At 37.7% G+C, this 14,130-nt stretch overlaps 1 long non-coding RNA gene across 2 annotated transcripts; it reads right to left on the reverse strand.

Moving 5' to 3' along the window:
* Positions 1 to 1,318: 1,318 nt before the first annotated feature.
* Positions 1,319 to 12,920, reverse strand: LOC123521246. Of its 2 annotated transcripts, none has more exons than XR_006679718.1 (3): positions 12,837 to 12,920; positions 7,931 to 8,021; positions 1,319 to 1,395 (listed from the first exon to the last, which is right to left on the reverse strand). It is a non-coding gene; the product is annotated as an uncharacterized LOC123521246 (long non-coding RNA). The 2 variants fall into 2 exon arrangements; XR_006679717.1 differs by lacking the exon at positions 1,319 to 1,395 and adding an exon at positions 4,340 to 4,489.
* Between the last annotated feature and the right edge of the window lie 1,210 nt (positions 12,921 to 14,130).

Consider the following 14,130-nt stretch of genomic DNA (forward strand, 5'->3'; position numbering starts at 1 on the left):
TAACCCGTGATATTCCTACATTCTGGATCATTGCTTATGGCTGCATGACTCTAAAGAAGGACTTGGGGACTAGTTTCAACTTATGGACTTGAATTAGACTGGGCTGGAATGTTTTCTCTATAAATAATTACTTCTTGATATAAAGCTCTTTCTTACACAATATGACTGTCACTGGGTTTGTTTCTCTAGTCAACCAGGCCTAACACATGTGGTTCAAACATAATCATCAGGACTTTGCTTCTCATTCTCTCCTGATCTCTTTACTCAGCTTTGAACTTCACTGACTTTATTCTAAGGTAAATGCTCATCTCCTAGTGTCCATCTCTCTTCACCTTGACCCAGAACTCTAATCCTTTCTATCAGCTCAAATCCTATTTCTCAATAATTATATATATATCTTTAATCACATTCTTTACATATAAACACTCTCTTTTTATTAATATTTAACTTATTTTAGATTTATTAAAATGCTGTTAGCACTTTGGTCTATGGTACCTCAAATAACCTGGGAATATTTTAAGGCTTAAAAACTATATTCCTATACTATTCCCTACCTTCACCAGGTTAACATGCACCCAAATATAGTTTTCACTTACGGTGTTATCTAATAGACAACTGTCAAACCCTAAGAGAGGCCCCATGACATCATGTACATCCCCTGGTAGTGTAGTGGGTTACATGTTGGACTGCAAGCTACAAGGTCAGCAGTTTGAAACCACTAGTCACTCCGTGGAAGAAAGATGAGGCTTTCTACTCCCATAGATTTACAGTCTTGGAAACATACAGGGGCACTTCTAGCCTGTTCTACAGGGTCATTGTGAGTCAGAATTGAATGATGACAGTGAGTTTTCAGTTTTGTTAGACATATAATCATTTTTTAAAGTCTATATTCTCTGGTATATCATAAATTCCATAAAGGAAGAAGCCAAGTCTATTTTATTGCTACATTTTTAACAAATAGTACATACCAGGTCAACAATAGATGCTAAAAATATAAAATAAGTAATAAATAAGGAAATGAATGGCATTTTAAATTCCTACTATGTGTCTATTGTTTTCTTGAGATTAAGCAAAATACTTTCCCTAAATCTGGCTTAGTCCTTGGCATTAACATATTAGAGTTATAACTATGCCCTGTTGTAACTATAACCTGAACCAAAATGTCTTGCTTTGTAACCTACCATAACTTCCCTTCCTTAATTCTTATTATAAAACTATTCTAACATTACCCACCCTCACTTAGAATTCCTAATTATACAATAAAACTACTCACTGCTTTTCAAAAGGCATATTATCTCCCCCTACCTTCTTCCTCAGCAGGCACAATCCTGGATATCTTTTATTGCTCCTGTGAAGATTCTTTTACCAGATTCGCTAATTGTTGAATAACTGTCCCTGAGGAGAAGAAAGTAAAAGTAGGTAGAAATTAGTGGGGGCTGCAACATGGTACCCTTGGTCTTCGATATTGTGAAATAATAAAGAATTTGATGATTAGGAAGAAAGATGACACTGGAGATTCAATTTTCCTCTTTCAGAATTTTGTAGAAATAACTCACATGATTTTTAAAATTGATGTGGACTTTTGGACTAATCCTTTTAATCTAGGATAACAGAAGATTGCCTGAGTATTGGACACTTGCACCGGCTCTCTCTGACATGTCAGATCCTGGGCAACTGAAGGTAGACTAAATTGAATTAACTCCACAGGAGTAAACACTGTCAAGTTCCATAGCACAGACTGGATTTAGGCAAGCATGGGCTTCAAACAGCATCCTAAAATCAGTAGAATTAGCAAAATGATTTGCACATATATTTGATAGGAGGAGGAGGGTAAATGAAAGATGGCAGGTAAGAGTTATGCAATGTGCTTGGCAGTTGATGGTAAAAGTTGCACATGGAAAAAAGGCACATCACATTACATTTCATCAATTTTATGGCCACGTTTTTTATTTCAAAAATTTATTTATTTATTTTAAATCATTTTATAGGTGGCGCTTACAGCTCTTATCACAATTATACATCCATCTACTGTGTCAAGGAATTTTGTAGATATGTTGCTCTCATCATTTTCAAAATATTTTCTTTCTACTTCAGTCCTTGGTACCAGCTCCTCATTCCCCCCACCTCCCTCATGACCCCTACATAAATTATAAATTATTATTATTTTCATCTCTTACATCGGCCGCTGTCTCCCTTCACCCACTCTTCTCTTGTTCATCCCCCTGGGGGGAGATTTATATGTTAATCATTGTGATCAGTTCCCTATTCTCTCCCCACCTTTCCTCTACCTTCCTGGTATCATTACTCTGATTATTGGTTCTGAGGGATATGTCTGTCCTGGATTTCCTGTGTTTCCAGCTCTTATCTGTACCAGTGGACATTCTCTGGTCTAGCTGGATTTGTAAGGTAGAATTGGGGTCATGATAGTGGGGGCAGGGGAAGCATTAAAGAACTGGAGGAAAATTGTATGTTTCATCAGTGCTATAGTGCACTCTGACTGGCTCATCTCCTCTTTGTGACCCCTCTGTGAGGGGATGTCCAGTTTTCTAGATGGACTTTGGGTCTTCACTTCGCCCTCCCCCTCATTCACACTGATATGACTTTTTGTTCTGGGTCTTTGATGCCTGATACCTGATTCCATAGACCCTCCTCATGATCACACAGGCTGGTATGCTTCTTCCATGTGGGCTTTGTTGCTTCTCAGCTAGATGGCCGCTTGTTTATCTTCAAGCCTTTACAACCTCAGTGCTATATCTTTTGATAGCTGGGCACCATCAGTTTTCTTCACCCCATTTGCTTATCCACTCATTTTTTCTTAGTGATTATGTTGGGAAGGTTGGCATCACAGAATGCTAGGTTATTAAAACAAAGTGTTCTTGTGTTGAGGGAGTACTTGAGTAGAGGCCCAATGCCTATCTGCTGCCTTAATACTTAACATATATGTATATGCACATAGATCTATTTCCCTATCATTATATAAAAATATGTTTACATTTGAACATGCCTATATTTAGACCACTATAAATGTCTTTTGACTCCTAGTTCTTTCTTCTATTTCCTTTTACTTTCCTCTTGTCCAACTATCATGTTTGGCCTGCATTCAGGTTTCAGTAATTCCTCTGGGCTACATTGACCTTGATCAAGACCCACCAGGCATCCTATGCCCTCTTTGCCATCGATTTTAGATCATTGTTGTTTCCTTGTCCTTGGGTTGGTGGAAATCCCATATCCTTCCTTCAACTCCCCTTCTCCTGTGTCCCCCAGAACCGTAGGTCCTGTTGTTTTCTCTCTGGATTGTTTATCCCACTTATCTTGTCTAGATAGACATGCAGAGACAATCATAAGCACAAAAACAAGACAAACCAAACTAACAAAAGAAAACAAAAAACAAACCAGCAACAACAAAATCAATGACATAAAAAGAAAAGCATGTAAACGGTTCCAGGTCTGTTTGTTGACCTTTAGGAGTGTTTTCCATTGGAGTCGGATGGGGTGCCATGCCCTGGCCCCATAGTCTATTGGCCACGTTTTTTAAATCCATGAAATAGTGATGTGATTTACAAAAATACTGTCTTAGATTTAATTGAGAGTATCCCCCCCCCCCCACCGTGGTCTATTTAGTAACATGCTTTGAAATCAATGAAATCTTCAACAACAACAAATCCCATTGCCACAGAGCCAATTCTGACTCACAGGGACTCTATAGTGTCGAACTGCTACACGGGTTTCTGAGACTGACTTTTTATGGGGGAAGTTCTTGTCTTTCTCCTGATGAGGAACTAATGATTTCAAACAGCTGACCTTGTGGCTCGCAGTCCAACTCATAACCACGACACTACTAGGGCTCCTACTGATGAAATGCAATATGTACTGATATAGCATGTTATGGATTGAGGAATGTCCCTAAATAGATGTGTTGAAATCCTAACCCTTGTATCTATAAGTAATTCTTTTTAGAAATAAGTTTTTTCTTTTTGTTATCTTAATGAAGTCATACTAGTAGGGTGAATAGTACACCCAATCACTTCTGCATTCTAAAAAGACCAGAATAGACACAGTGAGACACAGGCAGAAGTCAGATGCCACGCAAGGATTGTCTACAGGAAAGGGATTCTTGGGAACTCCCGGGAAATGAATGAAAAAGAACCTTTTCTTACAGCTGTCGTTGGATTTGGACTCCTAATAGCCTGAGCTGTGAGAACAACAAGTACTGTGTGTATGTGTGTTTTAAAGTCACTCATTATTCTATTTTTTGTGAAAGCAACACTCGGTACCCAGGGTATAGGATATGTTTATTGCCAAATTTCATACACATGTGCCCACAGACCACTTTATGTTTGTTTACCTGGATTTCATATTAGGTTACAGCCTGGGAAAATGGAAAACTTTATGTAATTATAACACACCAAAACACCTGCAGACAGCAATAACCTGAAAAATGGCAGTAAGTTCTGCAACAGTCATCCCCACAGAAGGGAGCAGCGAAGACCTGGCATTAAAAGAAAAAGTAATTAGCAAAATAAAGTTTGATAGAAAGAGAGGAAAAAGATAGCACATGTTCTGCAGATATCTAAAAGCACGGTCTTTTTTCTATTTAAAGATAACAGGAATATCTTTGAAATCAGACAGCAGAACTTTGAGCTTTTTATATTCTTTTTTTAATTGTGGGCTTCCTTTTATATAAGTTTATGTTGTGTCACAATATTATTAGCATAGTTGGAAAATGCCAGATGAAACTCCTAACACCTTCTGCATACAAATGTCTTTTCAGGAAATAATGTGGATTATATTTTCTTGACAAGAGTGTATGTCACTGAATTATACATAAAGGAAGAAGACTATCAAACTGGTTGTCCAAAAATGATGAAAATAGCCTCAATAGTGTTATTACTACAGAAAAAGAAAGGAGAGTTCTATGTTTTATATATATATATGTATATATACATATATATACACACACACACATATATATATGCAACCAAGCAAACCAAGAGTTCATCAAAAAGGAACTGCTATATCTCCTTTCTGCACCTTTTCATTATATGCAGTCCAATATTATTTTATAAGTCATCCTTAATCAAAAGTCACTTTCAGTAAGGGATAAGTCTGATAGACAAATGGCTTACTCTAGTGGAGTCTTCAATTTACACTGTATATCTTGTTGTTGGCAATAAATAGCAAAACTTTAAAAAAATATTTACTCTGACATGTAGAACCCTTCGGAATAAGCCAGAGGAATTGCGAGCAGGAGAAAACAAAGTTGTTCTTTTTCTTTAAAACCAGATAAGATTACGCACTGATCACAAGGTGGGAAGGGGACACTTTGCTAGCGCTCCAGCAGGCCAAGATGAAAAGATGGTGTCATGTTTCATTGTCCCCCATAAGTTCCAACAATGTGAAGATAGTGCCGGACTGAACAAGGCTTTGTTCAGTAGTGCATCGGGTGGCTCCGATTTGGAAACAACTCAGTAGCACCTAATAAGTCAACGATGACTGAGGTATAATACATTAATCTGGCCTTGATAGCCATCAATCATTCTTTATGTGATGCATTACAATTCTAGACTCTATACCTGCAGCTATTATCCCATTTTGGAGAGAGTTCTCTGATTCAGGATTAAAGTAGCCTTAAGTCCTTCGTTTGTTGTTCTTGTTGTTGTTAGGTGCCACTGAGTCAGTTCCGACCCACAGCAACACTATGCACAACAGAATGAACCACTGCACAGTCCTGCTTCATCCTTACAATTATTCCGATGCCTGATCTGATTGTTGCCGCCACAGTATCAATCCATCCACCCTATTGAAGGCCTTCCTCTTTTTCACTGCCCTCCCATTTTACCAAACACGATGTCCTTCTCCAGGGACTGGCCCTTCCTGACAATATGTCCGAAGTTTGTAAGCTGAAGTCTTGTCACCTTTTCCTCTAAGGAGCACTAACTCCTTAGAAGGTGTGAACCAAGCTATACCCTTTGTTTGCCTGCAGGTATCTTTAAATGCTACTCAAAAACTTCACTGCTGTGGAGTCAGGTCTGAGCCTGGTAACCCTATAGGGAGCCACCCCTGTTGGTTTCCAAAAGGAGAAAGCCTCATCTTTATCCAAAAAAATTGATAGCGGTTTCCAACTGCAGATCTAGTGGTCAGCTGCTCAGGAAGTAACACCTCCAGGACTCCCTACTGGAGGCTGTGATTTAAGACAGCATCCCTGTTTTCCACGGGGGTATGAGCTGCTGAAAGTGAGCCACCCCTCCATGCAAGGCATTCCTTGGTGTGTGAGAGTCATCTGGGACACAGAAAGAAATTGCAGGAACATTTGGAAGAGCTCATCCAAGACTGGATGCACCAGACTACAGCAAGTAGACCCATAGGAGTCGTATCAAGACCATAAGGTACTTTCTCTTCATCTGGCCTGAGGCTGGGGAACAGTGAGACAGTGTAACAGACAGGCCTGACTTCCTGAATCTTAGAGGCAAAGGCCAAAGGGCCCAAGTGTTTACTCTTAGACTGGGGATAAGAAAGAGACTTGGCTGCAGGCCGAGGAGGTGTGGCTATGAACCAATGACTGTATCCTTACTGTGTGCTGATCCTGATTTGTGGTAACCTATTAACCTACTATATAACTCCCTTAATTATGCGTATCATCTATGGGTTCTGTATGGTCAATGCAATTAATTATCAAATCCAGTATAGAAGAAGAGTGCTGTGGGAGGAACACGGGGTGTCAAAGTCGGTAAGGAAGAAGAGAGAATTGGAGGCATGTCTGACTCCTGCCTCATGGCAATAGGGAAGCCAGAGGAGGTTAGATATGCCCACCTCCATTGCCGTTTTTCACAATGACCACAAGACTCTCTTAGCATGGTCTTTTGTCTCAAGGTGGCTATAGCTGGTCGTGAATTTACTGGCTGTAAAGTCCCTTTGGAAAATGGAAGGAAAGAAGCAATAAACCTAATCACTTCTGAGACTGAACTTAGAAACTGCAACTTCATTTGATTTTTCCTAAGTATTTTTTTTTAGTAAGAGTGGGATCAATTTGGTCTTAGGGCTTCGGTAAAGAAACAATGAGTTGCTGGCCAGTTATTTTGACTAATGGTGACTCAATGTGTCTCAGGGCATAACTGGCTACATGGGTTTCAGTGGCCGACTTCTCAGAGATTGTCACGACTGTCTTCAGGAAGACCTCTGGGTGGACTCAAATCACCAGCGTTTTAGGTCACAGCTGTGTGTGCTCACAGTTTCCACCATTCAGGGACTCCTATCACCAAGATAAAACCCAGTCAAAACCCAATTTCATCAAGTTGACTCCAACTCATATACTATCTCAAGTTTCGGAGGCTTTAAATCTTTACAAGAGCCAATAGCCTCATCATTCTCCCACTGAACAGCTGGAAGGTTGGATCGCACACCTGGCAATAAGCATCCCAGTGTTTACTGGACCGTGCCACTAGGGATTGATGACAAAGATAGAAAGGTTCAACTTTTATAAATTGTCTCTATGCCCAAATTTTCTCATCAAAAGCATGGAATCAAAGAGTCATCTCCCTAAATATTTTGTGAAAGGGGCTACTTTTTATTTGCTTTTGTAACTCTGAAGAAACATTTAAGGAGCCCTGGTAGTGTAGTGAGTTATGTGATGGGCTGCTAAGTCCTCCAGGTCAGCAGTCACAGCCATGGGCCACTACACAGGAGAAAGATGAGCTTTCTGCTCCTGCAGGACCTACAGTCTCTTACCTCCCACGGGTCACTGTGAGTTGCAATAGCTCCGTAGTCATGTGGTTTTAGTAAGTGGCATTTGCTGTAAGTGAAGCCCTGGTTTTTGTTATTGTTGTTGGATTAAAGCATTTATCATGTTCAGTGAAACAAAGAGTATCTAGTACTACCAGGAAACAAAACATTTAAAAACATCATAAAAATTAAGAATGAAAAAAGACCCTACCTTATCAGTAGTTGCCAACAAATGCAGGGTTGTTATGTGGTTTTAGTTTTTCAAATTAAATGCTGTTTTCCATAATAAAATTTCCTTATCTCTGTCAGTGAGAAAAAATACGAAATTTAAAAATTCCAAGTATTTTTGACAATTTATATGTCAAATTTGTTAGCATCATCAAGAAGGTTACATATCAACATTACATTTTACACTTTAATTGTTTGAATTTTTGTAAAAACTTAGAAATAGTTTCACCCCCCCAAAATTTAATATGTATAGCTAGTTTTAATTAGAAGTAAGCAAAATTACATATACTTTCAACCAAAAAATAAGTTCAATAGTAAATATTAATCTACAACATTTGATAAATCAGTATGGAATTCTTGGAGCATTCCTTTTCAAATTTCTACAATAACCAATTTTAGAACTTTTGGAACTTTCCCTTGGCACCTCTGGAAACCAAACTGGTTTCCTATGTGCAGTACCACTTCTACATTTTCAAACCGAATCCACTGACGTCAAGTTGATTCAGACGAATACTGCTCCTACATGGGGTTTCCCAGGTTATAAATATTTATAGGAGCAGGTACCCTCCTCTTTCTCTTGCAGTGTCCGGTGGGTTTAAACCTCCCACCATGCAGTTAGCAGTTCCATACTTATTCAACAGCCACCAGGACTCATTGTTACTGTTCGGTGGCATCTAGTTGGTTAAAATCATAGCCACACTATGCCCAACAGAACGAAACTCTTCCCTGTCCTTCCCCATCCTCACAATTATTCTTGTGTTTGTGCCCATTACTGCAGTCACTGTGTTCCTGGTTTTAGCTGTCCCACCATTTTACCAATCATGCGGTCCTTTTCGGGGACTCTCTTTCTGAAGGCCTCTCTCCTGGATTGAAATCTTGCCTTCCTTGCCTCTATGGAGCATTCTGGCTGTACTTCTTCCAAAGCAGATCTGTTTGCTCCTTTGGCAATCCATTGTACTTTCATTATTCTTCACCAACAGTATAGTTCAAATGCATCAGTTTTTTCTTCCATATTCCTTATTCAATGTCCAGCTTTCACATGCATCTGATGTGATTGAAAATGCCATGGTTTGGTCAGGTGTACCTTAATACTCAAAGTAACATCATTGCTTTTCAACAAGAAGACATCTTGGACAGTATATTTACCCAATAAAATGTGTCATTTGATCTCTTCACTGCTGATACAATGAGAATTGGTTGTGGATGCAAGTAAAATAAAATCTTTGATAACTTCAACCTGTTCTCCATTTGTCATGATGTGACAAATTAGTTTAGGTATGAGGGTTTTGGTTTTCTTTACATTGAGTTGTAACCCATACTGAAGGTTGTAAGTCTTGATCTTCATCAGTGAATTCTTCAAGCACCCCTCACTTTCATCAAGAAAGATGGCATTAGAGGTTAATAGAGGTTAATAAGAGATTAACAAACCTTCCTTCAATCCTGATGCCTCATTACTCTTCATGTAATCCAACCTCTCTGATTATTTATTCAGAATACAGATTGAATAAGTAACAAATATGGCGAGAGTATACAATCCTGAAGCATGCCTTTCATGATTTCAAACCATACAGGATCTCTTTGTTCTGTTCACAACAACTGCTTCTTGTCCATGTACAAGTTCCTTTGAGCACAATGAAATGTTCTGAAGTACCCATTCTTTTCAAAGCTATTCATAGTTGGTTATAATCCACACAGTTGAATGCCTTTGAATAGTCAGTGAAACACAAGTAAATATCTTTCTGGTATTCTCTACTTTCAGCCAAGATCCATCTGAAACCAGCAATGCTATCTCTTGTTCCATATCCTTTTCTGAAACCCGCTTGAATCTCAGACTACTTGCTGTCAAAGTGCTACTGCAACCATTGTTGGATTGTATTCAGAAAAATTTTAATTGCATGTGATATCAGTGATATTATTCTATAATTTGTGCATTCTCTAGAGTCGCCTTTCTTTGGAATGAGCACAAATATAGATCTCTTCCAGTCAGTTGGCCATGTAGCTGTTTCCAGATTTCCTGGAACAGAAAAGTGAGAGTTCCTCATGTTAGATCAGCTTGTTGAAACATTTCAGTTGGTATTCTGTCAACTCCTGGACCCTTATTTTTGGCTAATGCTTTCAGTGCTGTTTGAATTTCATCCTTCAGTACCATTGGTTCTAACTAATATGCTACTTTTGGAAATTGTTGAATAGTTCTGTTTAGTATAGTGACTGTATACACTTCCCTTCTTTTTTTGAGGTTGCTAAAATATTAAATATTTTGATCACAGAATCTTTCAATACTGCAACTTGACACTTGAGTTTTTCTTTCATTCTTTGTGTTTACAGTATGGTAAGTATGAATTTCCTTTTGCTTTTCTAACTCTAGATCTTTGCACATTTCATCATAATATTTTACTTTGTATTCTTTGTTAAGATAAAGGTGTGTTCACATTTATTTGGAAATTCATAGTTTCTAATGGTACTACAACTCTGTAGTTATATATTGTAAGTCTTCCTTCCAAAGCACTGAATGCTAAACATAAATAGTTTAAATCCCCATTCTATCTCTGCTCAGAACTGGATCTCTTTCTATGAACTGTACATCCAAGTCTTCTTGCTCTAAATGATTAACTTTGCAGACTGGGGTGGAGAATTAAAGCATCTAAAACATACTGTTAACCTAACATAAAATCACCAACTTAAACTACCACCACCAACAAAAAGGTGTTAAATAAATCACAAGATACCAAGCAACCCTTTGAAATTTTCTGTTCAGCTATTTGACTTCATCATTTCTTTCATTTGCCTTAGGTACTCTAGGCTTCAAGTTTCAAAGTCTTTTCTAACATCCACTTATGTCTTTTCTTTCTCACCTTTTTAATGAACCTTTGCTTCCTTGATGTACTCTCATGGCTCACCAGGTCTTCTCTCACAAGTGTTCAATGCATCAAATATGTTCTTGAAATTCAGGTGGGAAAGACTCATGGCCTTATTTTGCTCTCATAGACTTGTTTTATTGTTGTGTTTTTCAGCTTCAACCTGAACCTTCATATGAATAATTGATGGTCTGTTCCACAGTTTCATTCTGCCCTGTTTTTAGCAGCTAATATTGAGTTCCTCTATTGTCTCTTCCCAGGTGGCATAATGATTGTGCATTGGGCTAACCACTAACCACAACATCAGCAGTTCAAAAGCTCCAGCTGCCCCACAGAAGAAAGACAGGGTTTCTACTCCCACAAAATTACAGTCTTGCAAACCCACAGGGGCATTCTACCTTTTTCTATGTGGTCACTATTAGTTGGCATTTCGTTGGAAGTGAATTTGGTTCTTTTGTTGTCTCTTCCTACAAATGTAGTCAGATTGATTTCTGTGGATTCCATCTAGGGCATCCCATGTGCACAGTTATGTTTTGTATTGTTGGGGGGAAATGGCTATGAAGAAATCTTTGGACTTTGAAAATTCTATCATGTGTTCTCCAACATCAATTTTTTCACCAAGTTGTATTTTCCAACTATTCTTCCTTTCTCTTTGTTCCAAACATTTACCTTCCAGGCATCAATAATTGTCAATGCATCTTGACTTCATGTTTGATTAATTTCAGACTGAAGATATTGATTGAATTCTTCAATTTCTGCATCACTAGCTTTAGTGCTTAATGGGAAATTTGAATAACAGTTGTATTGACTGGATTTAATGGTAGACCAATAAATACTATCCTATCATTGTATTTCAAGATAAATCTTGACAAGTCCTTCTTGATAATGAATGTGATGTATTCTTTCTTGAATCTTTCATTCCCAATGTAGTAAACCATATTTTTTTCTGATTCAAAATAGCCAGTAGCAGTCCATTTTAACTCACTATCATTTTAATCATTTTAACCTAGATTATTGAACTTTATGCATTCCATCTCATTTTTGACAACTTCCACATTTCTTAGATCCATACTTCATACATTTAAAATTCAAATTATTAGTAGATATTTTCAGCTGTTTCTTTCCTTTTCAATGATGACTCAAATGCTTCATCAGCAAATGGAAGGCCCAGAGGCTTAACTTCTGCAGGCTTGACTCCATCCATGTCAGTATGGTCAGCTCTACTCTGTGCAGGCAGCTCTTTCTCCTTCATATTTTGAGTGCCCTTGGGCCCAAAAATCTCATCTTGTGGCCCTGTCTCTGACAGTAGTCTGCTTCTAGTCATGAGGTTATCGATATCTGACAAAATTTCAATGCTTTCATAAGGTTTTCAGTGGCTAATTCTTTCTTCACAGTCTATTCTTAATCTGGAAGCTCTGCTGAAATCTGTTCATTTTTGGTGACCCTGCTGGCATTTGAAATACCAGTGACATAGCTTCCAGCATCACAGCAACACATAAGCCACCATAGTATGATGAACTGACAGACAAGCAGTGGAAGGCTTCTTAGCTTCCTGGATTCTTTGGGCCAATGTGCCAGCAGATCCATTTCTTACATTGTTACTTAGGAGAGTCAGGTTCTTGGCCAGCACTGCTTCATCTTCTGCCTGTTGTATCTATGACACAGCCCTTATTCAGCAAGTTATTCTTGTGACAGTCAAAAACATAAGCATAACAAATAGGATAATGACATGCACAAATCAACTCGATTGATTCGAACTTGCAATCTTGAGGCATCATTTAGTTGTGGAGACAGCTACTCTTAATCAGAATGTATAGCAGCTACCTTTCACTCCTAGAGAACTTTTTCTTAGAGAACTGACTGAACCTCCAGTACCTTTCAACAGTACTTTCATTGTGCAGTCAGTTTTGATACGTGGATTTGAAGAGTGTTAACATTCTATCGTAATTTTCTTAGTAATTGAAAAGTGCTTTGTGAAATTTGTTCTTGAAAAGAGGAAAGAAATAGATCAGAACTGTCACAAATCTTTCATACCTGATATTGTTGCTCCTCCTCCAATCCAGAGATTGGTGATTAAATTCCACTGTGCCTCTGTCGGAAATTGAGTAGTCATTGAGACTGTTTCTATGCTAAGACTTGAAAGCGAACACACTGAAAAATTGTACCCCATGTATGCTAAAGGAACACCACATTCCCTGGCAATGAAAGAACTAAAATGATACCAGGACACAGTTAAATTTAGAAGCAGAATAAAAATAGTGTCTGGGCTTTCATTCAAGGTCATTCACAGACATGTTCTCAGAGTTCTGTGGGATCCCATTCTATTTGGATTCCATTTCATGTGTTAAGTTTAAAAAAAATCTTTTTTGAAATATTAAGGCTTTTGTAGATGCATAAGAAAGGGATCTAACATTTATTAGATATCTACATTGTTCAAATTAGGATAGATACTTTACTTTGAATCTAACGATAAAATGATAAGAATAATACCCACTGATGTTTCTTTTGACACTTACTAATTCCTTTCAAGTTATAATTTCTTCCCACCAGAAGCTTGGGAGTTTTGCAAAAGAAGAAATCCATTCTTACAAAGGTTAAGTAACTTGTCAAAATTGGTTATCTCTTTTACTAAACTAAAGGATGAGATTGGAACCTCTGTTTAAGGATGAAATTGGAACCTCTGTTTCTTCTTCTCCCAAACTCACATCCTCAATGGAATTTTGGAACAATGGTTTTAAAACCAAACTGTGGATTAATGTCATCATTTGTGATGTGTCAGTAACAGTAATGCTAAACACAGCAGAGGATTGTAATATTAGAATTAGTGCATGCACATAAAATTTTTATAATGCTAGTTCCTGGCACGTGGGAAGCATATGAGAAATATGAATTATTTTTTTAAATTGTGAAAACAATTATATATTGATGGTTTTATTATATTTTGACTTCATTTTACTAAAATTAATCACTGAAAATAATTAAAACCAGTATATAAATGTTTTCTTTTTGCTTTAACTTTCTTATACTTTAAAGTAGCAAAGTTTGACTTAACTATTCAGTTTAATTTTATTTATTATATCTGATATTTTTGACTGTTCATGTGAAATTAAAATATCACAAATAACAATATTTCCAAAGTAACACCCACAAGATTTTAGTATTTGACCCCCAAATCACTTGGAAATTGTCCATCATCTTTGAGAAAATGCAAAATTAGCTAAAAGTATCATGCGTAGATAACTTAATGCTTCTCATGTTTCCCACCACCATGAGATAATATTCAGAGGTCCAGACACCACTCAGGTTCTGAAACTGTTCCTAAATTCCT

This window comes from Echinops telfairi, unplaced genomic scaffold (genome assembly GCF_000313985.2).
Source record: "Echinops telfairi isolate 266 unplaced genomic scaffold, ASM31398v2 ScPeMD7_6;HRSCAF=24_1, whole genome shotgun sequence".
Lineage (NCBI taxonomy): Eukaryota > Metazoa > Chordata > Mammalia > Afrosoricida > Tenrecidae > Echinops > Echinops telfairi.